This window comes from Canis lupus, unplaced genomic scaffold (assembly GCF_011100685.1).
Source record: "Canis lupus familiaris isolate Mischka breed German Shepherd unplaced genomic scaffold, alternate assembly UU_Cfam_GSD_1.0 chrUn_S2189H2389, whole genome shotgun sequence".
Classification (NCBI taxonomy): Eukaryota; Metazoa; Chordata; class Mammalia; order Carnivora; family Canidae; genus Canis; species Canis lupus.
In genome coordinates, this window is record NW_023331071.1 from 18,287 (window position 1) to 45,572 (window position 27,286).

The 27,286-nt window shown below is 35.3% G+C and overlaps 1 pseudogene; it reads left to right on the forward strand.

Annotated features, from left to right (window-relative positions):
• The window catches only part of LOC119878989, a 38,159-nt pseudogene extending 11,726 nt beyond the window's left edge, over positions 1-26,433 (forward strand).
• The last annotated feature ends 853 nt before the right edge of the window (positions 26,434-27,286 follow it).

Here is a 27,286-nt window from a genome sequence, read left to right on the forward strand (position 1 = left end):
CATTTAGAGAACTAAAGGTGCTGGTTAATATAATATTTTAAAACTTTTTTATTTAAAAGATATAAAATACACAGAAAAATATGAAAAGAAAGAAATACAAAATCAAACTTAAGATGACTGATGATTATATTTTAGTGGGTTTTCTCCTTTTGTTTTTGCATGTACAGTAACTATGTCATTTCTTCTTCACTTCTTAAGGTAAAGGAAAAGGCAGGGGGAGAATAAGATCTGAAGAAGAGGAGGAACTGGGAAATGCAAGGCCATCAGCACCAAGCACATTATTTGATTTCTTGGAGTCTAAAATGGGGACATTGAGTGTGGAAGGTAGGCTAACTTAAAGTAGATTTCTTTTTAAAAGACCAAACTTGATTTGGAATAATTCAGAAAAAGAGTTTAATAAAGCAACTGATAATATGAACCTTTATCCTGGGTGTTAAAAATTTTAGTTACAAATTTCTTGTTTGACAGAAACAGAACAGAATTTAATTGTTACATTCTGAAAATACTTAAAGGCAGTTTATTTTGCCCTTGAACTATGTGATGGATAATATCACCAACTCTTTCCCCCAGCTTCACTAGATGATAGATTTAGCTATGAAAACAGATTGTTATGTTGGATAAGTTATTATTATATATCTAATATGAAATTTTGACTGTGAAATTGTTCTCTCTCTTCTTTCTCCACATATTACATATTATATGAAAAATATTCACACGAGTCAGTATGCTCTCACAATATGATGTATTCCTTAACATGATATATTTTAGTGATTAACGTAAATACTGAAAAGATAAATAAGTATGTGAAATGTATGTCTTTTTTCTAAGCATGGGATATAGTAAATATTTTCTAAAATTGTATGTTTTTAAAATATGATTCCAGGGGCACCTGGGTGGCTCAGTGGGTTAAGCATCCAACTCTTAATTTCAGCTCAGGTCATCATCTCAGGGTTATGAGATTAAGCCCCACATTGGGCTCTGTGCTAGGTATGGAGCCTGCTTCAGATCCTCTATCTCCCTCACTGTCCCTTCCTGAACTCCCCCTAAAATAAATAAATAAAATAAAATATAATTCTAAAAAGTTAGGGAAATACACTTTTAAATTCAGTTTTCTCTTTCAGAAATATTTTTAAGTAAATGAAAGCTTGGAGATAAAATTCTTTGATAAATTTGAAGTTTCCAGATTTCATGAAAATGGAAGTTCATTGCTAGATTATATAGAAAAGGCAGTGTGTTTTGAGAAACCTGTTTGATGTAGACAAGATCTGTAAGTAGACACATGCAACAGCAATATTTTCTTGGTTGTAAAGCATAATGTATTGGTCTTCCATTACTGTTTAATAAATTACCACAAAGTCAGTGGCTTAAAACACTGCAAATTTATTCTCTCATAGTTTCTGTGAGTCAGGAATCAAGGCAAACTTTGTTGGGGCATTTGCTTAACATCTCATATCCTGAAATCAAGATTTCATTTGGGGCTATGATTTTGGTTGGGGCTATGATTTTGGCTGAGGCTTGAAGTCCTCTCTTATACTCACTGGTTGTTAACAAAATTTAGCTCCCTTGTAGATAAGGCTAAAGTCCCCATTTTCTTGCTTGTTGTTGCCTGGGTAGTGCTTTCAGCTCCTGGAAGTTCTCAGGTTCTTGCCACCTGACTCCCTCCATTGGCAGTTCACAACATGTTTCTTTGCTTCTATAAAGCCAGTAAGAAAATCTCTACTGCTTCTTCAAATCTCTGACTTCTTGATATTTTGTTTCAACTTCCTTTATACTCTCCCAATCAGAACTTATGTGATTTTCTTTTATCTTTCTGTCTCTGTACATTTGCTTTGACTCCTACACTGTCTCCTAAATCATAATGAGATTGAGACTGAGAATAGCAATTTTATGGTGACCCATGTACCTTATAATGCTTCAGTTCTTACAGAACATATTCTATACGAAATAATAGCATTCCATTTGGAAAAAGGTATCAAAGTTAAGATACATGACATAAATACTACACTTAAAAACTAACTCAGTGTTAGAGAGATATGCTTCTGAGGAGACAGAAATTCATGAGCACATTGGCCATACAGGGCGTTGTTTAGTAAATGTGTTTTACTTATGTCACTTATTAATATGATACAGAATCTGCTAGCATGTGAGAAAAATATGGATACTGTAATATATATATATATATATATATAATATTCTAGATCCTTGGTTTTTACAGGGCATATAATCTGTGACCTTTATAAATTCCTAAATTCAAGAAATTAGATATTTCTAACATTTGTACAGTACAGCCTCTTAAATCGATCTCAAATCTCGTTTCTGCAATCATCCTAACACCAGAGATTACCCCTCCAACTTATATTAGTTTTCTTTCTTTCTTCTTTTCTTTCTTTCTTTCTTCTTCTTTCTTTCTTTCTTTCTTTCTTTCTTTCCTTTCTTTCTTTCTTTCTTTCTTCTTCTTTCTTTCTTTCTTTCTTCTTTCTTCTTCTTTCCTTCCTTCCTTCCTTCCTTCTTTCTTTTCTTTTTTTTTTTTTTTTTTTTTAAGAGAAAGAGCATAAGCAGGAGAAGAGTGGCAGAGAAAGAGGGAGAATCTTAGGCAGGCTTCATGCCCAGTGCAGAGCCCAGTGCAGGGCTCTGTCTCACGACCCTGATATCGTGACCTGAGTGGAAATCAAGAGTCAGATACTTAATGGACTGAGTGCCCCAGGAGCCCCATATATTGTTTTCTGTCATACTTAGTGTCCACTATTTTCAGAGAAGCAAAATTTTCCTTCTTTCCTAGAAGTACTGGGAGGGAAGGCCAGCTGAAAACGATGGGAGATGAGCAGAATGCTTCGTAGAGGAGGTGGCACTTTAGACAAGTCCATGGAGCAACGTTACATTAAGACAGTCCAAGTAGGGGGAGCTCTGGGTGTCCAGGCTTGGAGGCAGCACACCACCAGTTCCCTGTCTTTGAGACAGTGTGAGAGAGGTGGAGAGAGAGGACCAGGGATAGAAGTGGGAAGCTGGGGACAGATAAAGAGGATTGTGTACTAAGGAATTTTATTTTCGCTAAGTGGCATTGCAAAGCCATGAAAGGGTTCTTGGCACAAGACCAATGAAGTTTCTTTGGTGCTTTTAGGAAAAACATTTTTTTTTCTCTGTCTACAAAGTGGAAAATGGGATTGAGACTGAAGCGAGACTTCATTCTATGGGTTACAAGGAATTCTTCATTCTATAAATGGATTTTATGTAGTATTTATTTGTAACGGGTCTATGGTTAGTGGTAGGGAGACATGATATAATAAAAGAGCTGTTTCTAAACATTTGGAGAAATACAGGGATCTTGTAGCTCTTGCCCCAAAGAAACTTACTGTCTAGTTTGTGAGGTAGAAGAAACTACAAATTAAATGGACATTGAAATACTTACTAAAAAGGATTTTATCATACACTTTAGTGTAAACAACACTGAAAAAAATATAAAGGCTTAGCAGAAGCAGTTTTGAACACAGCAATCAGACATGATCTATATTTCTACAGGCATACCGTGGAGACATTGCAGGTTCAGTTCAGACTGCCACAGTAAAGCTTATAGTGTAGTAAAGTGAATAGCACAGTAAAGTGGGTCAAATAAATTTTTGGCTTTTCAATGCATACGAAAGTTATGTTTACACCATACTGTAGACTATTAAATGTACAATTGCATTATGTCTAAAACACAATGTATATATCTTGATTTAAAAATACTTTATTGCTGGGCAACCTGGGTGGCTCAGCGGGATAGCGCCTGCCTTCAGCCCAGGGCGTGATCCTGGAGTCCCCGGATCAAGTCCCGCGTCGGGCTCCCTGCATGGAGCCTGCTTCTCCTTCTGCCTGTGTCTCTGCCTCTCTCTCTCTCTCTCTGTGTCTTTCATGAATAAATAAATAAATCTTTAAAAAAAAAACTTTATTGCTAAAAAACGTTGTCATCTGAGCCTTTGGAAATTCATAATCGCTGATTATAGATCACCATAACAAATATAAAAATGGTGAATAAATTTGAAATATTGTAAGAATTACCAAAATGTGGCATAGAGACATGAAGTGAGCAAATGCTATTGGAAAGATGGTGCTAGTAGACTTGCTGGACAAAGGGTTGCCGCAAACCTTCAGTTTGTAAAAAAAAATATAATATCTATGAAGTACAATAAAATAATGTATGCCAGTAATCTGTATAGTATTTCATCCTTTACTTCGAAGTTTTATTGCCAAAATAAAACCAACTAGTTATTTTGAATGGCTAGGAAATACTTGAATCAGGCAGACTTGAAAATACTATTTGGGCTAATATTTCATTGTTTTAAATGTGTGACCAAAAGCTGATTCTGTCAGGAGCAGTTCTTCAGGCCCTAAACTTTTTCTTTGCTGATGTTGACATCACTCGTAAGAGATTCATTTTAACACACATAACCACAAACAGCTGAACAATAAATTGATAGGTGTATATATTGAAGATTACTGTGGTTGTAGATGTTCCTTATATTGTCCTGGCTCTGCCTTCATGTAATCAGTCCTATTTCAGTGAAGGTGACAGGATAGGTGTGAATGCTCACCTGTGGTGGCCCTCACTGTTATTCTTTCTCTTGTTAACCCACTCAGTGCTGCTGCAGTTTTCTTAGGGGAGCTGGGGTTCACAGGAAAGTGAATGGATGAGGCAGACCGAATTGTTTTTTGCTCATTTTATGATTTTATGTTTCTTCCTAAATTGGAAATAAAGCCTAAAATAACTTTTTACTTTCATAAAATTGGTCTTCTCTCAGAATTTAGTCATTGTTCTATAAATCTTGAGTTCTAAAAGTAAGTCTTCATTGATGGGAGAAACTGTTGGCCATTTTTCTGAGGAAAATTAAGGAGACTTTTCAGGATGGAGTCTCCATAATATTTAATAGTTAAATGCTTCATGGACAGCTAATGGAAAAAGTTAGGATCTTAATCATTTTAATGTTCATAACATTGGTGTCATTATGTGGGTCTGTTACAGTCCCAGATTGATTATAAAGAAATCATCATGATACATATATTTGGAGTTTTTAAATTTTTGTTTCTAGGTTAGTTGAATAACCAGATCTTTCTTGCTTCTATGTTTTGTTTTATATGAGCTGTCTCGGAATTTTCTTTAATTTTAGCACCTTAGAAATCATCTTTTAGGTGAGTAAATGTAGGCCTGGATAGACTTGTTATTATCATAACAGATTCTGTGTAATGTGTCAGGCTTCTTGGGGAAGAAAAAATGTGTCCTTTAAGAATATACTTTTGACATATTTAAGGCAGGTTAGTAACACATTTACTTTCACATTATATCATATAATTTTCTCTAAAAGTGTCCTATCATTTCTTTATTCTAATTTTTTAAAACTTCTTTCAGAGGTCATTGATCATCACATGTCTTTTCTTAAAGATTTTCTCTTAACATTACCTTTTTTGTTGTATCTTTAAATTGGAATCAAACATAATTCTAGTTGACATTTTTATCAGTATTCTGAAAAAAATGAGGTTGGATTATATTATGCTCTGACAGTAATCACTAATTAAAGTGTTTCTATGTGATATGTAATGACTTGATGTCAACTTGGGAAGACTTAATTGATCAGCTTCTGATAGGGGTGTGTTTCAAAACGCTTTTGTATATAGATTTTTCTTTTGAATTTGGTTTTACAGACTAGCTATTATAATTGGTGGTTAGATTATCAAGCCAACTTTCAAAAATACATTTTTGTTCCATCATATACTTTATCAATATATCACCTCAGTGATTCATAACTATCATTAAAACAATAGTATTTTAAATTTCAACTTGAGACAGAAAGAGTAGATTTGATTCTTTCTGTTATTATGGAAGATAGCTAGGTTGGACAGAGATGGGGTTAGGAATGCCTTGAGACAGTAACTTTACTGTTTTAACTTTCTATATCTAAATAAGAACAGGATAACCTTAATTTGTTCTGAGTAAGGAACAAAGAGCATGAGAATATTGGACAGAGTAACTCTTATATTTATATTTATCTAACAGTCCCTTTTTTGTGTAGTTTATTCTGTAAATTATATGTTACCAGTTTTATTTGTTTCTTCATAGTTTGCCTCAGAATTTTAGAAAGCAGAATAAAGAATATAACCTAGTAAAAAAAAAAAAGAATATAACCTAGTTATATGTAAACACTTAGAAAAATATGAAATCAAATAGAGACATTTTTATGAAAAGGATATTAAATTAAGTAAATATAGGAGCTAAGAATCATCCAACATTTATAAATGTTGGACATGGTCATAGGTGATCAAGCTTCCTCTTTCCAGGATCTAATCTTATCTTCTGCTTTCCGAAACTCTTTTGTTTCATGGTCATAGAGTTCTGTAATTCCTCAAGATGTGTGATTATCTGATTTTGCCTTTTTGGCTTGTTGGTGATAATTGAGAAGAGCACCTCTTACCTAGTTGTATCTGTGTCCCTTCTACTTTCAAACTTGCCAACTTGTTTTTTTCTTGTAGGGTTATATTGAAGGCAGTGACTCGGTTCAGCATCTGCCTTTGGCTCAGGTCATGATCTCAGGGTCCTAGGATCAAGCCCTGCAGAGGGCTCCCTGCTCAGTGGGGATCCTCCCTCCCACTCATGCTCTTACCATCTCTCTCTTTCTCAAATAAATAAATAAATAAATAAATGAAATCTTAAAAAACGAAGAAGAAAGAAGAAGAAAAAGAAGAAGAAAGGAGGAGGAGGAGGAAGGAGAAGGAGAAGGAGAAGAAGAAGAAGAAGAAGAAGAAAGAAGAAAGAAGAAGAAGAATAAGAGAGAAGAAGAAAATAAGGAAGAAGAAGAAGAAGACAACAACACAACAACAATAAATCAACACCTTCTTTTCATACCGTATTCTCTTAAAGTATCAGCGTCCTTAGGTGGTCCGTTTCAAGACAATAGGCTACAGTTTAAATGCACAGTAAGGAGTTCCAAACTTCCTGTTAGGGGATGAGACGTTCACTGCCCTGCACTCTTTCTTTGTAAACAAGTTTTTGAGATTCTATCACTTTTATCACCCTATTATCTGGAACCAACTTCTAAATTAGTTTGCTTTAAGATGCAAGCCACAGAAGTGGAAATAAGCAAAAAGGGGTTTTTTTTTTTTTTTGGCTCAATAACTAGAAAATTTGTCTCTGCATCCTGCTATTTTGTTATGTTGACAGAGTGTTTCCATGTGGTAGCAATGACTGACCCAGGCAGCTCCAGGTGTAACGTAAAGCCAACATATAATGATGTATAAAGATATGCAGGTAAAAAGACTCAGCTTTGCAAGTAAATTTTGGGGGGGGGGCAAAGATAAATACCTTTCATCATGTAAATTATTGGTTAACCAAGCTCAAATGAGTTCTCCTAGGGATTTTGGCACTGCTGTTTGTGGAGTGGCTGGGACAGACCCAGAGAGACTTGGAGAAATGAGCACTGTAGCTATTGGTGTCAAATCTCCATTCATAATATGAGATAAAAGGTAATAAAAAATATTTGTCAGAAACAAGGAAATGGTCCCCATATCTGGAAAGTCAGACCAAAAAAAAAGGTCTTCTATCCCTTAGGAAAGCACAGGACATCTTAACTGATTTAATTAATTTCATCAAAGCATTCCTACCCCATCTCTGTATAACCAATCTTCCATAATAACAGAAAGAATCAAATTTTGAAAACTGAAGAAGAAGGGCCTGTAGGAAGGAAATGAGATATAATGATAATGGCTTAATTGGAAAGGCGGGAACCTAAGTAATGAAAAGAGAAAATGTATGTTTTAGCCCAGATGTTCTTGTGAAGAATTTCCTCAAGAAAAGATCACCCAAGTATAGATCTTCCTTGACTTAAGATAGGTTTACATCCTGGTAAACCCATTGTAAGTCAAAATGTATTTAATACACCTCACCTACCAAATTTCATAACTTAGCCTAGCCTAACTTAAATGTGCTAAGAACACTGACATTAGTTTACAGTTGGACAAAATTGTCTAATACAAAGCTTATTCTAAAACAAAGGGTTGAATATTTCATGCAATCTATAGAATACTGAAATAAAAATATGCCAGAGTGCTGCATATGTAATGTCCTTTTATGAATGTAAATTTAGTGGTGATTTGAACTTAATAATTTATATAGCATATCATATGTGGATTTAGGGATAACTTTAGGAAAAATTTTAAAAGGAAATATATAGAAAGTTGGTTAAAATCAACTTACCATAAATTTGAAATGCACTTTTTAAAGCATATCTTAGAAGGGCATTTTAAGAATAGAAAACCAGAAATGATGTTAATAAATGTCTTGATCAGGTACCACAGAAAGTGTATTGTTTCCTGTTGTATAGATGTTAATTGATAAATCTAGGAAAAATTAAGTTCAAAATATAGGTAACAAAAGAAAAGGAAAATGGCCCATGATCTCATCACCATATTCTGTTTTTGTTTCTGTGTGAGATCATACTTACATAAAGCTGCTTTTTCTGTCCTAATAATAAAATACAACCATATTTCTGTGTGATTATATATTCCTGTCAGCGTAATTTTTTTAAGATTTTATTTATTTATTCATGAGAAACACAGAGAGAGAGAGAGAGAGGCAGAGACACAGGCAGAGGGAGAAGCAGGCTACATGCAAGGAGCCCAATGTGGGACTTGATCCTGGGTCTCCAGGATCACATCCTGGGCTGTAGGCGGTGCTAACCTAGGGATCCCCCGCCCACCCCGCCACTCCACCCCCGTCAGCATAATTTTTAATGGCTGCATAGTAATTGATTGTAGCTCCATTAATGTTGTTAGTTATGTAAAAGTTTCTAAACTTTGCTATAACAATAAACTTCCAAAAATATTTCAGTTGAATTATTTACATATCAATGGTTATTTTTTCAGGCAATTGTATGGAAATCAAATTATTTGGCATATATATTTTTAAGATTTGTTAACCAGGCTACAAAGTGTGATATATAATTAATTTGGGGGGGGGGGGACTTAGATCTATAGAAGATAGATATAGCTTTTCTCAGGATCCTAGAACACAGGAGCCTCTTTTTCATTTTTGCCATTCTTCTGTTTCCTCCTCCTCAATTAATGGTCCATTCATGTAAGCATTTATTGACCATAAAAATAAATAATAGGTGCCATTATTGAACATCTATTATATGGTAGGAACTGTTCTGGGTGCTTTGCATGCCATTTGTTTAATCATCTGCAAATGCAAAATATATATTACTTCCATTTGACAGATAAATAATAGATTTGAAGTGATATACATGTTACCCATAAGAACTAAGGAACTGTAACATGGCCCACTGTCTGATTCCCAACTACGTTTCTAAGTGCCTATTGATTTGGGGGGCAGAAAGAGCAATCAAGAGTTTAATTTTAAGACATGTTAATTTTTAAAAATCAAGGAGAGACATCAAGCAGGCAGTTGAATTTAGAGATCAAGTAGAGGTAGAGGAGCCAGTAAAGGAAACTGACAAAGCAGCTGCCAAAGAAGCAGGAGGAGTAAGAGGGAAAGTGAGAGTGTCCACTGAGTTTACATAGCATCAACAGGGTACAGGTGAATGTTTAACAGCAGGCTCTGGGATGATTTTTGTGGTAGAAATATCTCCACTGTGTCCAGTGTCACACCATCAGTAGTTTAACAACCAGCTTCCAGATTTTTCTAAAAATTTGATGTCAGCTCTAGAGCAGTGTTCAAGTTGGGTCCAGCACACCACTGATTGAAAAACATTGATGAAAATAGTGCCAGTGAAGTGGTGCGGTTAGAACACAAGGTGAAGGGCAGCCCAGGTGGCTCAGGGGTTTAGGCACCTGCGTTCGGCTCCTTGCATGGAGCCTGCTTCTCCCTCTGCCTGTGTCTCTGCCTCTCTCTCTCTCATGAATAAATAAATAAAATCTTAAAAAAAAAAAAAAAAAAGAATACAAGCTGAAGGATTCCAGCAGATAAATGTTATATTGGCATTAAAATGAGTATTTTAAAGAGATTGGTAAAAAAAAAAAAAAAAAAAGCATAATTAGTATAGCATGAAAAAGTTAAGCCATATGCTTAGGATGATGGGTGATGGGTGATCTCTCTTCCTGCCTCTCGCACTATATTTTTAAAAGGTTACGTTTTATTTTTATGATATATGGAAAGCATAATCATTTAAAACTACTTGTGTTTATATGTACCTCCAAGGCATGAGACATAATCCTTGGTCTTATATTTTATAGTCCCAAGTCAGAATTCATTCATACAGAATAAATTTGTAGAGGAAATTATTTTTTATTGAGGAAACAAGTATATAAATTATGAACTGATAGACAAATTTTCAGAGCCAAAGAGTTTTTGTTCTCATTACAGAATATACACTACATATTTTATACAAAAAAGCCCAAATTTGTATCATGATTGTTTTGAGGTAAAAAAAAAAAAAAGGTATAAAATGGCTGAAATATAGACATAGAAATATTAGAAAGGGTTATGCTTTAGCTACGATATGAATTCATGTTCTAGTCAGTTGAGACCAGCTTTTGTAACAATACCTTCAATAATTTATTTTTGTTTTGTTTTACTTGTTGGAGAATTATTCTGCAGTAGTTTGAGCTATTCTTGAATCATTTATATGTCAGTAGGTAACCTCTTGTACCATGGTACTGTGGCTTTTTAAAATAGTATTCTAGGGGGCACCTGGGTGGCTCGGTGGTTGAGCGTCTGCCTTTGGCTCGGGTCATGATTCTGGGGTCCTGGGATCGAGTCCCATGTAGAGCTTCCTGCAGGGAGCCTGCTTCTCCCTCTGCTTATGTCTCTGCCTCTCTCTGTGTGTCTCTCATGAATAAATGAATAAAATATTTAAAAATAAATAAATAAATAATAATTAAATAAAAATAGTATTCTAGCCATCAACAGATATTATTTTGCTTTTTTCTTCATAAAAATCCTCTTTACTTTCATTTTTTTTTGTTTTTGTCCCCGAAATTATAGTAGTTTTAATTTCACTCGCATATTTTGGCTTTAAGTTGTAAGAGTTCTCACTTTTGTTTTGCTATAGTTTTCTGTGTGATTTGCAAGAAATGTGTTACAAAGATAATGTGGAGTCTAAAATTATACTCATGATCCTGAAAAATATTAATCAGCTTGGAAGAAAAGATCAGTTTAGTTTAAATTTAGTTTCTTATGTTTGACTGAGCTTCCTATATGAGAGTTCTAGTTGTTTTGACACATCATCCTTTCAGTTTTACAAGTTTGATAAGTGACATTTTAGTCGGTGTTTCCAGTGTATTTTCTGTAGTAAACATTGATATTTGAGTTAAAGCAAAATAATATAAATTGGTTTTTTTAATTGTTATTTTGAATGGTTTCTGACTCGCCAGTTTAGCACCTCTTGTATAAACACTCAGCCTATAACAAGGGAACATTACCTGATTTATGCAATTCCACCAATGCGCAGTTGTACTGAAGGCATTAAAGGCAGTGAGTAGTATGGGGATGATAGTAACACTGCAGTGCTACGTTGATTAAAAATTCTTGTGTTATTGTATGTCCAGGATATGCTAGGAAGATGAAATAATCCAGTTTGAGAAGAGTTTTATAAGAAACACAGGTGGGCAGCCCCAGTGGCTGAGCGGTTTAGCGACGCCTTCAGCCCAGGGCGTGATCCTGGAGACCCGGGATCGAGTCCCACGTCAGGCTCCCTGCACGGAGCCTGCTTCTCCCTCTGCCTGTGTCTCTGCCCCTCTCTCTTTCTAATAAAAAAATAAAATCTTTTAAAAAAGTTTCCAAATGCTTGGAGATTTTCTAAAAAAAAAAAAAAAAAGGAAAGAAAAGAAAAGAAAGAAACACAGAGGTGTGACTGACAGTTTAGGTATTAGAGTTGGTTGAAAGGAAAGAAATAAGGAATGGGCCTGTATAGTTTAGGGTTAATGCGTTAGGATTAAGAGCTCTGATGACTCAGGTAAGGATGGAGCAACGGCAGGAAACATGTCAGGCTCCACAAAGCAATGGCACTGTACCCCATTACCTCATCTTCTTTAATGCTTCTTCACTGGAGAAAAAGAACATTATACCCATAGAGGGGTATTTTTTCTTCTTGCACTTGTTAGAAATACAGATTACAAGAGATTATACTACCGTGGTGGTATGAATAGACAGTAGTAATTACCAGGAAAAAAAACCTTATTTTCTAAAATTGTTTTTTCTTTGTAAGAGCAATGCATATTCAGTCTGGGAAATAGTGAATGATTATTTATTCATTCCACAGTATTAACTTGAGGCTTACCATGTGGCAGGTACTATGTTAGAAAGGATATACTGGTAAAAGAACACCGTTTAGAGGTCTTAAAGTCTAGCATAGGAGAAAGATTGTGGCATTTCTCTGTTGTGCTGTTATTGTGTATATTGCTGTGCACAGAGCAAGGATGCTTGGCTCAGTATCTGGGGTATAGAGAAGGACCTCCCAGAAAAAGTGAAATCCAAGCTGAGAAGTGAAGAGAGGCTAGAGGCAAGACAACTAGGACATGTTCTGGCACTGTGCAGGCAAGGATGCATGTGTGATCGTAATACACTGAAAATACTCAGAACAGACTTTGCTCATCTACCAGGAGGCAAAACTCTGTTTTAGAGTGTCTGTTACTTACTGATAGAGAAAAGGCCAAATTGTGGCTACAAATACCCTCTGAAGAGAACAAAATTTGCGTTTAGTGTGTTTAGAGGTAGAAGAAAAATCAAATTAATCCAGTGGCATATTTTACATATGAAATTTGTGATGTATTCGTATTCCTGCAATTTGTTTAATAAAGAAGAAAAAAGAAGGAAAATCAGCTAAGTTAAACATATGTATTCTCATTTAATGAATTGATTTGTACAGGCAATTATTTTTTATCCTGGCAAAAATATTTTGTGGTAATCCCAACCTGTGTTCCACAGGGAAATACTGAAAGTGACTCATGGTTATTAATGATTTAATGCTATTAGTACAATGGTATCTTTTGTTGAGGAGGTACAGCAGGGAAGTTAATAGTGATGTCTGGAAACTGACTGGATGGTTAATCCCAGCTCGGCCCTAGTTAGTTGTATCACCTTGGTTAAGCTTCTCCAACTTCCTTGGTTGTAAAATGGGAATGTTATAGCTGTACCCTGAGCTAAGTTGGTCTTTTAACTGTATGAGGAATTTATGTACTCCCGAACGAATTTTTTTTTCTTTTGCATTTGTAAGGACTGGCTTGGACTTTTTCATGCCTGTTAAGCATGACTGGAGAAGGGCCATCTTTGTAGCTGTATCACTGATGGGTGTTGTGTGCTTTTTCAGTGTTTGCATATTTGTTCATTTATAGCAGCAATGATTTTATGCTTCATGCCCCCGTTTTCTTCATGGACTTTTCTCTCTCTGTTTTTAAAGGGAGTTTGGGATACTAAAAGATTAATTCTGTGAACATTGAATATCATAAATAAGTTGATTTATGAGCTTAGCCTTAAGCTTAATGTGGTGTCACAACTATGAAAGAGTATCATGAGAATAAAAGAAAGAAACTATCTTTGAGTAACACAAAGAAAAATTTTGGGGATCCCTGGGTAGCTCAGTGGTTTAGCACCGCCTTCAGCCCGAAGGTGATCCTGGAGTCCGGGGATCGAGTCCCACATCGGGGCTCCCTGCAGGGAGCATGCTTCTCCCTCTGCCTGTGTCTCTGCCTCTCTCTCTCTCTCTGTATCTCATGAATAAATAAAATAAAAATCTTTAAAAATAAATAAATAAATATTAAAAAAAGAAAATGTCACATTATGGGTAGCCCAGGTGGCTCAGCGGTTTAGTGCCGCCTTCAGCCCAGGGTGTGATCCTGGAGACTCGGGATCGAGTCCCACATCAGGCTCCCTGCATGGAGCCTGTTTCTCCCTGCCTGTGTCTCTACCTCTCTCTCTCTGTGTCTCTCATGAAAAATAAATAAAATCTTAAAAAAAAACATGTCACATCAGATTACTAATGTTCATTTTTGTGTCCTTTTATTCTGGGATTTGCTGTTCTTATTTAGCGTAATGGACACCAATTTTGGAGGTATTGGTATTTGTTAACTTTTCTCCCTTGCAACTAATAGTTATTGGTGATTATGTTTTTACCTGCAAGGATTCTTTTCAGGGACCATTATCTTTATGAAGCAAGTTTCCCAGCCCAAGACTTTCGTGTGTGCTATACCTTCTTCTTGGACTACTCTTCCTTCATTGCATTGGTTCTCTTTAGGGCACAGCCAAAGCACACTTCTCAGAGAATTTTTCCTCCTAAAATGGATACTCCCACCTCCTCCAGTTTTTATATAAAAGTCTATCTATTTCCCCTCTTAGTCATTATCATAATTTTAAAACTGTGTGTTAGTTTGTTTACTTAAGCAGAAGTCTGCTTCTTCCCATTAATACCTAAAGCACCACAGGATAGAGAGATTATGAGTTTACTGCTGCTTTGTATATAGTGGACTAGATGTGTTGACACTTGTCCATAGTCCGTGCTCACTTAACTATAGTATAGAGTAACTGAATGAAGAAAATAGGTAGGTAGCATTATTCCAATTTAAAGGTCACACAGCTGCCACGTGGTAGAACTGGGATTTAAGTTTGATTGTCAGTCTAATTCCAAAGACCCTATATGGACCACGAGAGAAAGCAATTTCACAACTATTTCTAATTGATTCTTCACCAGAATCTTGTAATAAGTCTAATTATCTGCACTTTCCAGATGAAGAAACTGGAGCTCTTTGTGGCTTTGTCAAAGACGCAGTATTCAGAAGTGGGAGAATGAATGTATTTGGCCTGAGCTCAGTGTTTCTATGTTGTGCAATGTTTCTTTGTAACCTCTTGAATTCATTCTAACTCTGTCCCAGTATGCTTTGATGCAAGCCTTTCTAAGAGAAAGTAAGACAGAAAATGGATTTTCTATTTCAGTGTTGCTCCCTTAGCAGAGCCCAGGTGACAGTGTTCTACAGGTAATGATTTTGAACTTAGAAGCTTGTCCATTCCCATTGGTTTTTAAGTAACTATATCTTTCTTTTAGCAAATACTTACTGAATACCATTCTGTTTGCCTGTTTTATAGGTAGGCACTGGAAAAAACAATGCTGAGTAAGACTTACACTTCACCCTCAATTTGGTTAATATAATATTATGTATTATATATATGGTTAATATATAATAATATTTAAAGTATCCTCCTTTAAAAAATAAAGAGCATGCAGTATCAAAATGATAGTGAAGTTTTTACTAAAACATTCTTCTCTATTTTCAACAACAACAATAAAAATAAATGCAACAAAAAAATAAATAAAGCAAGGGGAATGATCCTAACTAAGTTAGGGGGTTGGTGGTAGGGGAGATGTGTAAATAGGGAAGCATTTATCATCCAGTATTGTTTAAATTGGTTTGCGTATTATAATGCTAGTAATAATAATAACTGTGACATCCCACATTACTGCATGCTTATTAAAGCCAGATATTGTTCTAAGTACTTTGCATGTATTAACCTAGTTAATCCTCTGAGGTAGACTCCATTGTTATCCCTATCTTAAAGAGGAGGCTCAGAAAAGTTTTATCTTGTGTAAGATTACAAACCTATTAAGTGGCAGAGCTGTGTGTATAACCTATCAGTCCTTCTCCAGAGGTTGTACCCTACACAACTGCTATCTCTGATTCCAAATACCTGTCCAACTGTTAATAAGGGTTTTAGTTTTTTTCTGCATTAACAGATAAAGACTTAATTTTAGGTCAGGATTCTGGTAGTATCCAAATTTCCCTGGTATCCATTTTTTCAGCCCATCAGGGATTGGGAAAAAGCCTTTGTGATTTCTGCATTTCACCAGAAATGAACAGATGTAGGCGATAAAATTATAGCTAAATGTTTCTTAGTTGCATTGTTTTGTTTCTCTGGGTAGGCAAGTTGGCATAGTGGAAAATAGTGGCTTCAGTTAGATTTGAGTTTAAATTCTGGCATCAACATTCTGTAGCTTCTAGCCTTCTTTATTTCTTTATTGTAAAATAAAGATAATATTGTCCTTCAAGATGATTGTGAGAATTACATGAAATAATGTAGGCAAAAGATCTTCAGAGTAGAGTTAAGCACATAGTAAAGTCTTAATAACTATTAAGTCACTTCTTCTGGTAATATCTCAGAATAATTGAAGAATCGCCTTGGGAAGCAAAATGTACCTGATTTCTACTATAAAATTCAGGTACATCTACAAGCTGGAAAATGAATATTCAGTGAAGAAGTATTAATATTTTAAGATGCCTGATTAATTCAGCACATTCCTATATACAAACCCCAATAATTTGTGGTAATTAATAAATTCATTTTAATGACCCTTGCATTTCAAATCATGAGAATATAAAACATAATCAATTATCTTATAAACATACATTTGAAACTCATAAGTCAGAACTCATACAGCAATCTTTTATTAGTTTTCATATGAGCTTTTATCACTTTGATCTTTTAGAGGTACCTGGCTGATTCAGTTAGTGGAGCATGCAACTCCCAAACTCAGGGTTGTGAGTTCAAGCCTCACACTGGGTGTGGAGACTTCTTGGGGAATCACTTTGTTCTTCTAGAGGTTTTCACAGTTTATCCAGTTTTTGATGAATTTTTCCATGATTTTTTGCTAATCTTGCCCCTTTTTCTCCTATTTAATATTAATGTATACCGATTTCTATATACATTTTTGTTTCATGTTTCTTCGGGTCATTAAAAACAATTTATTTACTGCCTGTATAGAAAAATATCTCAGATATTTATTACTAGAGTGATTGTAGCCTGCCTGTGGTGTTGAGTAGTATTTTGGGTGATTTGAAATCATCATGCCTTCTGAAAGAAGTGTGGCAGAGAGCAACTAGATTCTGAGTGGAGAACTGAGGAGCTTTCCATTTGATTTGGTGCTATTTCTTTCTTTATTTTATTTTTATTTTTTTAATTTAATTTTTTTATTGGAGTTTGATTTGCTAACATATAGCATAACAACCCAGTGCTCATCCCACAAAGTGCCCCCCTCAGTGCCCATCACCCAGTCACCCCAACCCCCCACACCACCTCCCTTTCCACTACCCTTGTTCATTTCCCAGAGGTTGGGTGTCTCTCATGTTTTGTCACCCTCACTGATATTTTCACTCATTTTCTCTCCTTTCCCTTTATTCCCTTTCACTAATTTTTATATTCCCCAAATGAATGAGACCATATAATGTTTGTCCTTTTCCGATTGACTTGTTTCATTCAGCATAATACCCTCCAGGTCCATCCACGTCGAACGGCAAAAGGTGGGTATTGTCGTTTCTAATGGCTGAGGAATATTCCATTGTATACATAGACCACATCTTCTTTATCCATTCATCTTTCAATGGACACCGAGGGCTCCTTCCACAGTTTGGCAATTGTGGCCATTGCTGCTAGAAACATCAGGGTGCAGGTGTCCCTGGCGTTTCATTGCATCTGTATCTTTGGGGTAAATCCCAGCAGTGCAATTGCTGGTGTCGTAGGGCAGGTCTATTTTTAACTCTTTGAGGAACCTCCACACAGTTTTCCAGAGTGGCTGCACCAGTTCACATTCTCACCAACAGTGGTAAGAGGGTTTCCCTTTTCTCCGCATCCTCTCCAACATTTGTGGTTTCCTGCCTTGTTAATTTTCCCCATTCTCACTGGGGTGAGGTGGTATCTCATGGTGGTTTTGATTTGTATTTCCCTGATGGCAAGTGATGTCGGAGCATTTTCTCATGTGCATGTTGGCCCATGTCTATGTCTTCTCTGTGAGATTTCTGTTCATGTCTTTTGCCCATTTCATGATTGGATTGTTTGTTTCTTTGCTGTGAGTTTATAATGTCTTTATAGATTCTAGGAAACTAGCCCTTATCTGATATGTCATTTGCAAATATCTTCTTCCATCTGTAGGTTGTCTTTAGTTTGGTTGACGGTATCCTTTTGCTGTGCAGAAGCTTTTTATCTTGATGAAGTCCCAATAATCATTTTTGCTTTTGTTTCTTTTGCCTTCATGGATGTATCTTGCAAGAGTTGCTGTGGCTATTGTCTTTGTTTAAAATCACATTTTCCACAATTTAGTAATTGAGCATCTTCTGGTATTTTATTTAATAGGTTAGCTCACTTTCAAAATTCTTACTATTGTATCTGACTTCATTACATAACCTAAGAAAGAATATTGGATTTAAGGACATTTCAGGAATGATGCAACATTAATGACCTCCTTTTTCTTGGCTTACTGTTATTTATTTTAGGAAAAAAATGGATGTATATGAAACTATGTTCTTTTAAAATCACAGTTGGTAGGGACTGAGTGGCTCAGTGGTTGGGCATCTGCCTTTGGCTCAGGATGTGATCCCGGGGTCGAGTCTCACATCTGGCTCCCTGCATGGAGTTGCTTCTCTCTCTGCCTGGGTCTCTGCTCTCTCTCTCTCTGTGTGTCTCTCATGAATAATAATAAAATCTTTTTTTAAAAAATCACAGTTGTATTTTCTCCTTACTTAGTTTATTTCTAAACTTATTTTTAAAAGTAGTTTTTCTTTATGGATTTCTCTCACTGTACTATCTCAGCATAATAATAGAGATAAAGTATATTCATTATTAGTAAGTTATTGTTTTACTCTGTAATCTAATGTACATCATCAAATAAGTCTGGAAATCTTTCCTTTTTTTTTTCTTTTAGAAGAATTAAAATCAATTCTCTCACACCGACATTCTGTATACATGATTATCCAGATCCCTATCCATAGTCCAGGATACTTAAGTTACTCTCATGATGACCTAAGGTACTTGTACTTCCTGACCATCAGAGGTATTGGTGGCTCTAACTAGAATACCTTTAAAATTTCATTCCTAAACGTAGCAAATCTAAAATGCTCACTTCTCAAATATCTATTCAAACCTATTGACAGCAAATAAAATGTCTTCATATTTAACTGATTTTGGAAGCTGAAAATCTTCTTTAACTCACAGGGAACCTATTTCTATCCCATAAATCTCATAACATCTTTATCTTGAGACTGCCCTGCAGACTATTGGTAATGTATATAAAGTGCTAGTATGTGGGGCCCTAGTACACAACAGATAGTCAGCAAGAGGCAACTGCTGTTTTTATTCTGTGAGAATGACTGGAACAAATGCTAGTACATGCTTTCTGCTGAAAAGGCTCATTTGTGTCCTCCTTATGTTCAGTCTTCCTGCTTCCCTAAATTATCACTCCTGGATAATAATGCCAGAGAAACTAAAGGTGACCATTTTTCTTCTCTCTAAAGAAAATACAATATTGATTACAATTGTTAAAAATAAGATATTGTGTATAAAGCAAATCTTGGGAAAAGGTGATTTTTAAAGAAAATCTCTAAGTAGTCTTGGCCACTGTTTGAGATCTTACATATATGAAAAAATATATATTCTTTGTCAAAATTAATGGGTGATTTGGCTGGGTATAGAATTGTACTTAGGACATAATTTCCTTTAATTTCAAAGACACTTAAAGCCTCTAGATTGGCTTTAGCTTTCCAGTGGTTCTGTTGAGAAGTTTCTTGCCATTTTGAGTCTTGGTCTTTAGACTGTGACTTATTTTGCCATTCAGGAACTTTTAAAGGTCTTCTCTTTATCCTGTTGCTTGAGACATTTTACCTGGTACCCTTTGCCTCCAGTGGCTTTTGCAGATGTACGAAAACTGTTTTGGTCGTCCCAGTGATTAGGGAAGATGCTTTGGTATTTAGTGTCTGGATGACAGAAAGGTTAATTTTCTTGCAGTGCAAGAAACAGTCTCACCCAAAATGTCAGTAGTGCCACTGTGAGAAATATTGTGACCCTTGTGTATGACAAGAGAAACAAGACATGTACACCAAAGACCAGTCAATATGTTTGGTGATAGGGTTATAGACATGCTACATAAAAACAATGGAGGAAGAAAGTGTAAATGACAAGTTACAGATTGAAATAGAACAAAAATCCCTACATGAAATACAGCCATTAAGTTATCTATGAGTACATATTTACCTTTGTCACTGTTTTGGGTTTCCTAATTGGACATTATCTGCACTATTGTGCTTAATCATATTTTTGATACTTTTTTCTGTATTTCCAAGTGGTACCTCCTCTTAATTACTTGATAAGTCAAAAGCACTTATTAATTCTCTTCTGTAGTAAAGTATCTATTTGTAATCTAAACCACTTAGCAACTCCAGATCCAGGCAGGTTAGAGGAGTAACATTTTTGCAAAGGCTAGAACTTGACTGACATTGAAGGCATACATATTTAAATTGAAACAAGATTCCAGGAATTGTACTTAGCAGCTTCATAGCAGCGTCTTAGCAGTTTGCAATTCTGTTTCATTAATGTCTTGGGAATGAATGACCAGAGTAGCGCATGTAGATAGCTATATTATAAGAATGCAAACATCCAAGGACAAAGACAAATTCCTTTTGGATCATCCCTCATTTTCTCATGGTTCATATCATTGCTTTACTTTACTAATGCGGCTGACCAGGAAAACTGGACATTAGAAACAACAGAACTCTAAGGAAGTAGAGGGGGATTAAGATAATGAGGTGGGAAGGTAGTGGAAAATGTTAAAATAAGTAATTTGATGATTTGTATTAATAATTTTTTAGATATCTTTAAATCACTAGATATTAATGCAGAGTCTTTGTTTTAATATGTATATAATACCCTTGTACTTTTCAGAACCTAAATCACAGCCACAGCAGCTTCATCAGGGACAACACAGATTGTCAAAATACTGAGCAAAATGGAGTAAAGATAACAATCAACAAGACATCTTCCTCGAAATGATACCAGACAGCAAGAAATGAGAAACCTCCTCGTTTTCAAAGAGACCCCAAAATTCAAAGTCAGTTTTAGAAGGCAGTGGATTACCTAGAAACAGAGGTTTCCGAAAGACCCGTACTTCTTCAGGGTTCTGAAGCATGGGCTGAAAGAGAGAAATCAAGTGTGATAGACCCTACTCTAGATACGACAGAACTAAAGAGCATTCATCCCCTTTCAGTTCTCAGCACGACGGTGCTTTTAAAAAAAGGGATAACTCTATGCAAAGCAGATCAGGCAAAGGTCCATCCTATGCAGAGGCAAAGGAAAATCCACTGCTCAAGAATCCACTGATTATAATAACCAGAAACGTGGGAAAAGAGAAAACCAAACAGCAAATCCTGATCATTTTATGACAGGAAACCACGAACAAGTAACGAAACTTTCAGTGGTGTAAAATTGAAAAACATTTTAATGTAAATACCGATTTCCAGAATCCTGTCCGAACTAATAGTTTCCTTGGTGTTCCAAATGGAGAGGACAGACATGCCACTGAGGGGCAGGCGAGTGGGACCGATTAAGCCGGCAAGGACCCATCACAGCTACACCTTATGATGATAAAGTATTTTACAACAGTGGGCCCAAAAGAAGATCTGGGCCCATTAAACCAGAAAAAGTACTAGAATCATCTATTCCTATGGAGTATGCAAAATTGTGGCAACCCTGGAGATGATGTTTTGCACTTTATTGGGAAGACAACAAGGTATGCATGCTGTCAAGCTATCATATACTAATATTACTGAATGTCGCATTCTAGCACAGGACATAGAAGGCCATTGCCTTGGGACTGGGACTTTGGTTCTATGGCCGTACATGTTAAGGTCTTTGAGCAGGTTCATAGATATGTAATTTATAAAAGAGGAAAAGTAAAATATTTAATGTTTTATGGATGTTTAGGGAGAATCAGTCTCAAAATTTGGTTAGATAAGTTCTAATTTTAGATTGTATATCAGAACAGTATTTAAAAGTGATGAAGTGAAGTTGATCAGTTACTTCATTTATCATCAACTGTCAGTGTTTGCTTTTCTTTCTAGTAAAGTTATGCCGATTCACAAGGAAGAAAATGAGTGGAGTGGCACAGAGTTAAATTCTATGGATTTCATTTAAATTAAAGAAAATATACACAATTGGCCTACTTAAAAGAAATCAGAACAGAAAAGCTAATTATTTAGCTAACAATAAATGATAATAATTAAGACAGTAATTTAAGCATTCTTTAGTTCTGCATTATATGCTGTCTACAAAAGAAAGCAAGAAATCATGAGGAAAGGGGAAGGGAAAGACAGAAGATAAGGTCAAGAAGGAATACAGTGGATCAGAGGAGAAGACCCAACAGAGAATAAGAAGGGGAAGAGGAAAGAGGGAGCCTCAGAGAGAAGGAACTTTGCACATGTTTCCCCCTCTACCAGCTCTTCTCGTTCTTGGGGGCTTGGGGGCAAGTCAAAGAAGACTTCTTCAGGAAGTGATGTTGGGGCCACTTCCAGAACTTGCTACAGTTTGTCAGTATTTTTAGTGTTGGTTCTTGGCTTGATAGCTCCATCCTCTACCATAATTTTAAGTTTCTTAAAGGCAGGGTTATGTCTGTCTAGTTTTCCTCTGCAGCCCTACTGCCCTGCTTCTCCCACAGTGGAGGGATCTGTTAATTAGTTAATTCTGAAGGGGGTACTTACATTAGAAAAAAGGAGAGTGGTAGGGCACTGGAGATATCAGCAAGATCATAATAAAAAAAAATTTAAAAAAGAGTAGTTCTAGTGTGAGAGACCTGGTTGGATGTGAGGGTCAAGTTAAAGAAAAAATATTGGAAATAAGTATTTCATAGGTAGAGTAGTTTCAGTTGATAAAATAAGGCTATGCTCAATGAGAGTTTGGCCAGAAGGAGTGATGAAGACAAAGTTAACTGTAGTTTTCAAGGAACTGAATTTCAGGCTAGGGAATGTGGTTGGATCTTTTAAAAGGATACGAGAGGGCCAGGGATCAGGAACCAGGCCCTCCTGTGTTCAGTGAATGATGAAGCATAAGCAGGGTGTTAGATGTTCCTTGATGATAGCAGCAAGGAGAGGGGTACTTGTGTCAAATGCTTCTGTGAAAGTTTGATTAAGCTGAGAATGGAAAAATGTTTTTTTTTTTTTGTATTGAACAATGTCTGATTGTTGGTGATCTTGATGAACAGAGGAAGTAAAAGGATTTCCAAGTGCATTAACTTTTGAAAGGCTTAGTATTATGACTCATGCTTTCCATTGAAATCCCTCAAGGATCATGCCCTAGTAGTAAGTGCAAAACTAATACAAGCCATTACAAAGCCTACAACCAACCATTAACAGGCTCAAGGATATCTGTTTGTACTTCATCTGCCTGCCAAAAGAAAATATAATCTTCCTTTTGGAAAAAAATTTTTTTCTAAAACCTCTTCAGTATTTCATCTGTGATGTCTGGTATCCTATAAAAAAAATTTGGAAGCATGGTTAAAAATAGAGAAAATGAGTGAGAAACAAATAAGCAACAGAGAATAATAACAGACCTATATGTATTCAGATGTTAGACTTAACAGACGAGTTCCTTAACAAATACTGAGTAAAACCATAATTGAGTAGCTGGTAAGTGTCAGGTACTTGGGATATATCAGATAATTCTGGATATGCTATTATCCTAATTTCTTCAAACACTTGATGAAATTATTAACAAAGTTTTACTTATAGGTGTAATTATCTCAAAAAGATCAATAATACCAAATTCATCTGTTGCCTTTTCTGAATATATTTAATATAATGTCATATAGTTTGTGAAAGAGAGTACCTAACAATTCCCAAAATGTTTTGAGCTTTTAGAGTATTCTTAGAATAATTGGATGATCTTCTAAGGTGACTCTTCTGACTTTAATTGAATGTGTACTTTCATTTTAGATTGAGGGACTGGGGGCTCTCTAAACATTGCACCATTAAACAAATAAACAATATTTACCCCCTGAAAGAGATAGGACTAGTTATCTTCTGAAAACACCTAATGTAAGATAGCTTTTAAAGGTTTGTCAAGAATAGTCAACTTTCCTATTTTTTAACCAGAGACCAACCAAGATAAAGATTTAGGAAAAACATGAGTTATAACTGTCGTTAAGACACTGTAATCTTAATTGCATTATAGTGCTGTTATGAAGATAATCAACTCATTAGAATAATCTAACATTTAAAAAATTCTTCACACTATCTTGCCTTTTCTCAACCTTTATTTCCATAGAAAGATTTGAGAATTTGGGAAAATTCTCCTTCTTTCTCTAGACTGCTATATTTAGTTCAGTTCTTTCTGCCCTCTCAACTGGAATACTATAACAGCCTCCAAAATGGTTTTCTTGCCTTAAACCTTATTCCTCTTAAATTTGTCATTGGGACTATTATTACTGATCCTGATCTTATACCATGTCATTCTTCCTAGTTAAAATCTTTCACTGTGGAACAAATACAGCCTGCAGCATGCATATAGAGCCTCTATCTTCTGTCACTTACCTTCTTGTCCTGTCTAATTTCCTATTGGTTGACCCTTCTCACATCATGCCATAATTATCTAAACTGTAGTTTTCTGCTCTCATCTCCATATTTTATGTCTCATTAACTTTCTGTGGAACACCCTCCTCAGTTTTTTTTACTTAGCTAAACCTTCTTCATCCTTGAAGACTGTATCCATTGTCATCTGTTCCAGCAAATTCTTCCCAAACTCCTGAGTCTTATTAAGTACCATATCACTGCACCATTAGTACAGTATACTCCACATTATAAAAGTCATTTTTTTTTACACAGGCTGTTTTTTATTAGACTCTAAGCTTCTTAAAGGATGTCAACTTATTTATTTTCCGAGGCTATATTATGACTTTCATTTATTGAACTTATCAGAACTGATATAATTATCTGAGGAGCTTATAATTGAAGCATAGGTCCAGAAATTCTCACAGTAATTCACAGATCACTGAAGTGTAAGGCTAAGAAATAAAGGAGGAGGAGATAGATGTGAATGTATATCAAGAAGTCTAATACAAGAACCCCCCCACCCCCCTAAAAAAGGAAAGAAAAATTCCAGCATGGTGTCTCTGAATTTACCAGCATCCAGACCTAGGAAGAAAACACTATGGATTAACTTAATAACCTTTGTGATGTTACATATACTAGTTGATCAGTAAAAACAGATTTTTTTCTCCTACTATACTCAGGATAACATATTTTACAAGGTTATAGATAATAAGAATTCTTGTTACATTTAGCTTTTTCTGATTCTGGTGAGCTTATGAAGAGATACTCTTAGAGTAGATATTGTTTGTAGTAAGAGCCTCCAGCTACCCTCATTTGAAGGAAGTATTCCTTAAGAATAAATAGTTTTCATTTTCATTTCATCTTCACTAAGCAACATTCAGACCTGTAATTTGGGTCCTGAATGGGTTGACATATAGTAGAGAAGTACTCCAAATAGTTAGTTGAGCTATTCCTAGTTACCTTAACAGAAAAAAAATTTAAGATTGTTATTGTTATGTAAATCAATTCCTTGTGTGTTTGTTAACGTGAATTAGTTCCCAGAGCCAAATTACACTAGGTAAACTGACAAAATAAAAGTGTCTGGTCTTGCCATGTCTCAAATCCTACAAGTCTTGAATATAACTAATGTGTTTATTCCTACTTCATGCCAGCTGCCCGTGGTGGCAGTCCCCTTCTTTGAGATTTATTTTTGTCATATATTTCTATTTGTTACATAGATTGCTCCATAGTTACATTTTCTGATTAGTAGGTAAGAATTGTGTAACTAATGTTCTCAAAGGGCTTCAGTGGCTAACTATAAGACATAACACTAGTTCTTTTTACACCCATTAATATGTGAATATTCTTCTCTACTGAGCTTCTTAGTTCTGTCCTGAAATCTTACTACTGCTCAGTGTTTGTCAGAACTCATATGGAGGTGAGAATTTCTCCCGTTTTTTTAGCCAATTTATGATTATCTAAAGGTAAGTTTTCTTTCTTAAAAATATTATTCCCTTAAAAATTTCCTTTGAAATATTGCATACTTGAAGTTACTAAGAGAGTAGATCTTAAGAGTTTTCAGCATAGAAAAAAAGTTTTGTAACTATGTGTGGTGATGAACATTAACTAAACTTACTGCAGTAATCATCTCACAATATATACATATCTCACTAAAAATTAATCTAAAAACTGAGCTTCCAAAAAAATGCACATTGTAACACTCTTGAGTATTTGTTTCTATCAAATACTGCCCTTTGTAGACAATGTCGATTGCCATGTTGAAAACTCCTTTTTGTCTCCTCAGTTTTACCGAGCAGAAGTTGAAGCTCTCCATTCTTCAGGTATGACAGCAGTTGTTAAATTCATTGACTATGGAAACTATGAAGAGGTGCTACTAAGCAACATCAGGCCCATTCAGACAGAGGCATGGGTACGTGATCCAAATTCTGTACGGAGGCATAAGTTATTTTGAAGAAAATACATAGCTCTAAATGATTAGTCATAGCAACACAAGATTTGCCAGTGTGAAAAAATATTTTGAATTTGCTTAAAACTGGCCACTTTTAAAGTAATATTCTAATTAATTACATTGAACTACAATAAAAATGAATGCGTTGGAATTAACTTTTCTTGTGTAATGCTTTGTTATATTTTGCTTTGGAAATAGGTGCCCTTATTTACGTTTGCAAGTTTTTATGCATATTTTGTTCTTTCCCAATTTGTTACTTTAAATTTGACTAAATTATGTCCAGCAGTTGTCAAATTCAAATCTCTGTTGGATATGTGTATATTCTTTACATATCAGATTAAGAAAAGAACTTTGAATTACATATGAAGTCATGCTGCATATATATGTATGTATTAACTATAATATCTCTGTTTAACGATTATTTGATTTTGTTGCCAAATGTATGTCAAAGCTCTGTGATAATTTTGTTGATGTAATTTAGAACTATTGGTCTCATGGGAGTCCATTTTATAAAGGACTTAGGTAACTTTAGATACTCAGTTATATTTAGGGAAAAACAGGAGGGCAAGGTATATTAAAATTAGTTTCATATAGTTTTTTTATTTCCTTTCCTCAATTTATGATACCTGTTAATATACTTATCATTAGAAGTCTAATAGGTTTCTATTTCTCTAAAATAGCAAAATACACTCTAAAATTATGATAGCCTTATCATTGAAGTATACAGTGTTTTCTCATTTGCTAGCTTTAGTTTAGTTTTGGTCTTCTTACATATTTTTCTCTTACCACCTCAGTGTCATCTACCCCTCCATCACTCCTTTCCAAGAGAAATAAAATAACAACAAAAAGCCTAGTACCAGTAATTATGCGTTGGGCCATGGAACTTTACTCTTTACCATTTTATTCTAGAAAAACTATCATTTTCTAGATAATTTATCATTTCATATTTTATAGTATATTACTAATGGTTCATATGTTTAATTAAGAGCTCTTTTCCCTCACTCTCAT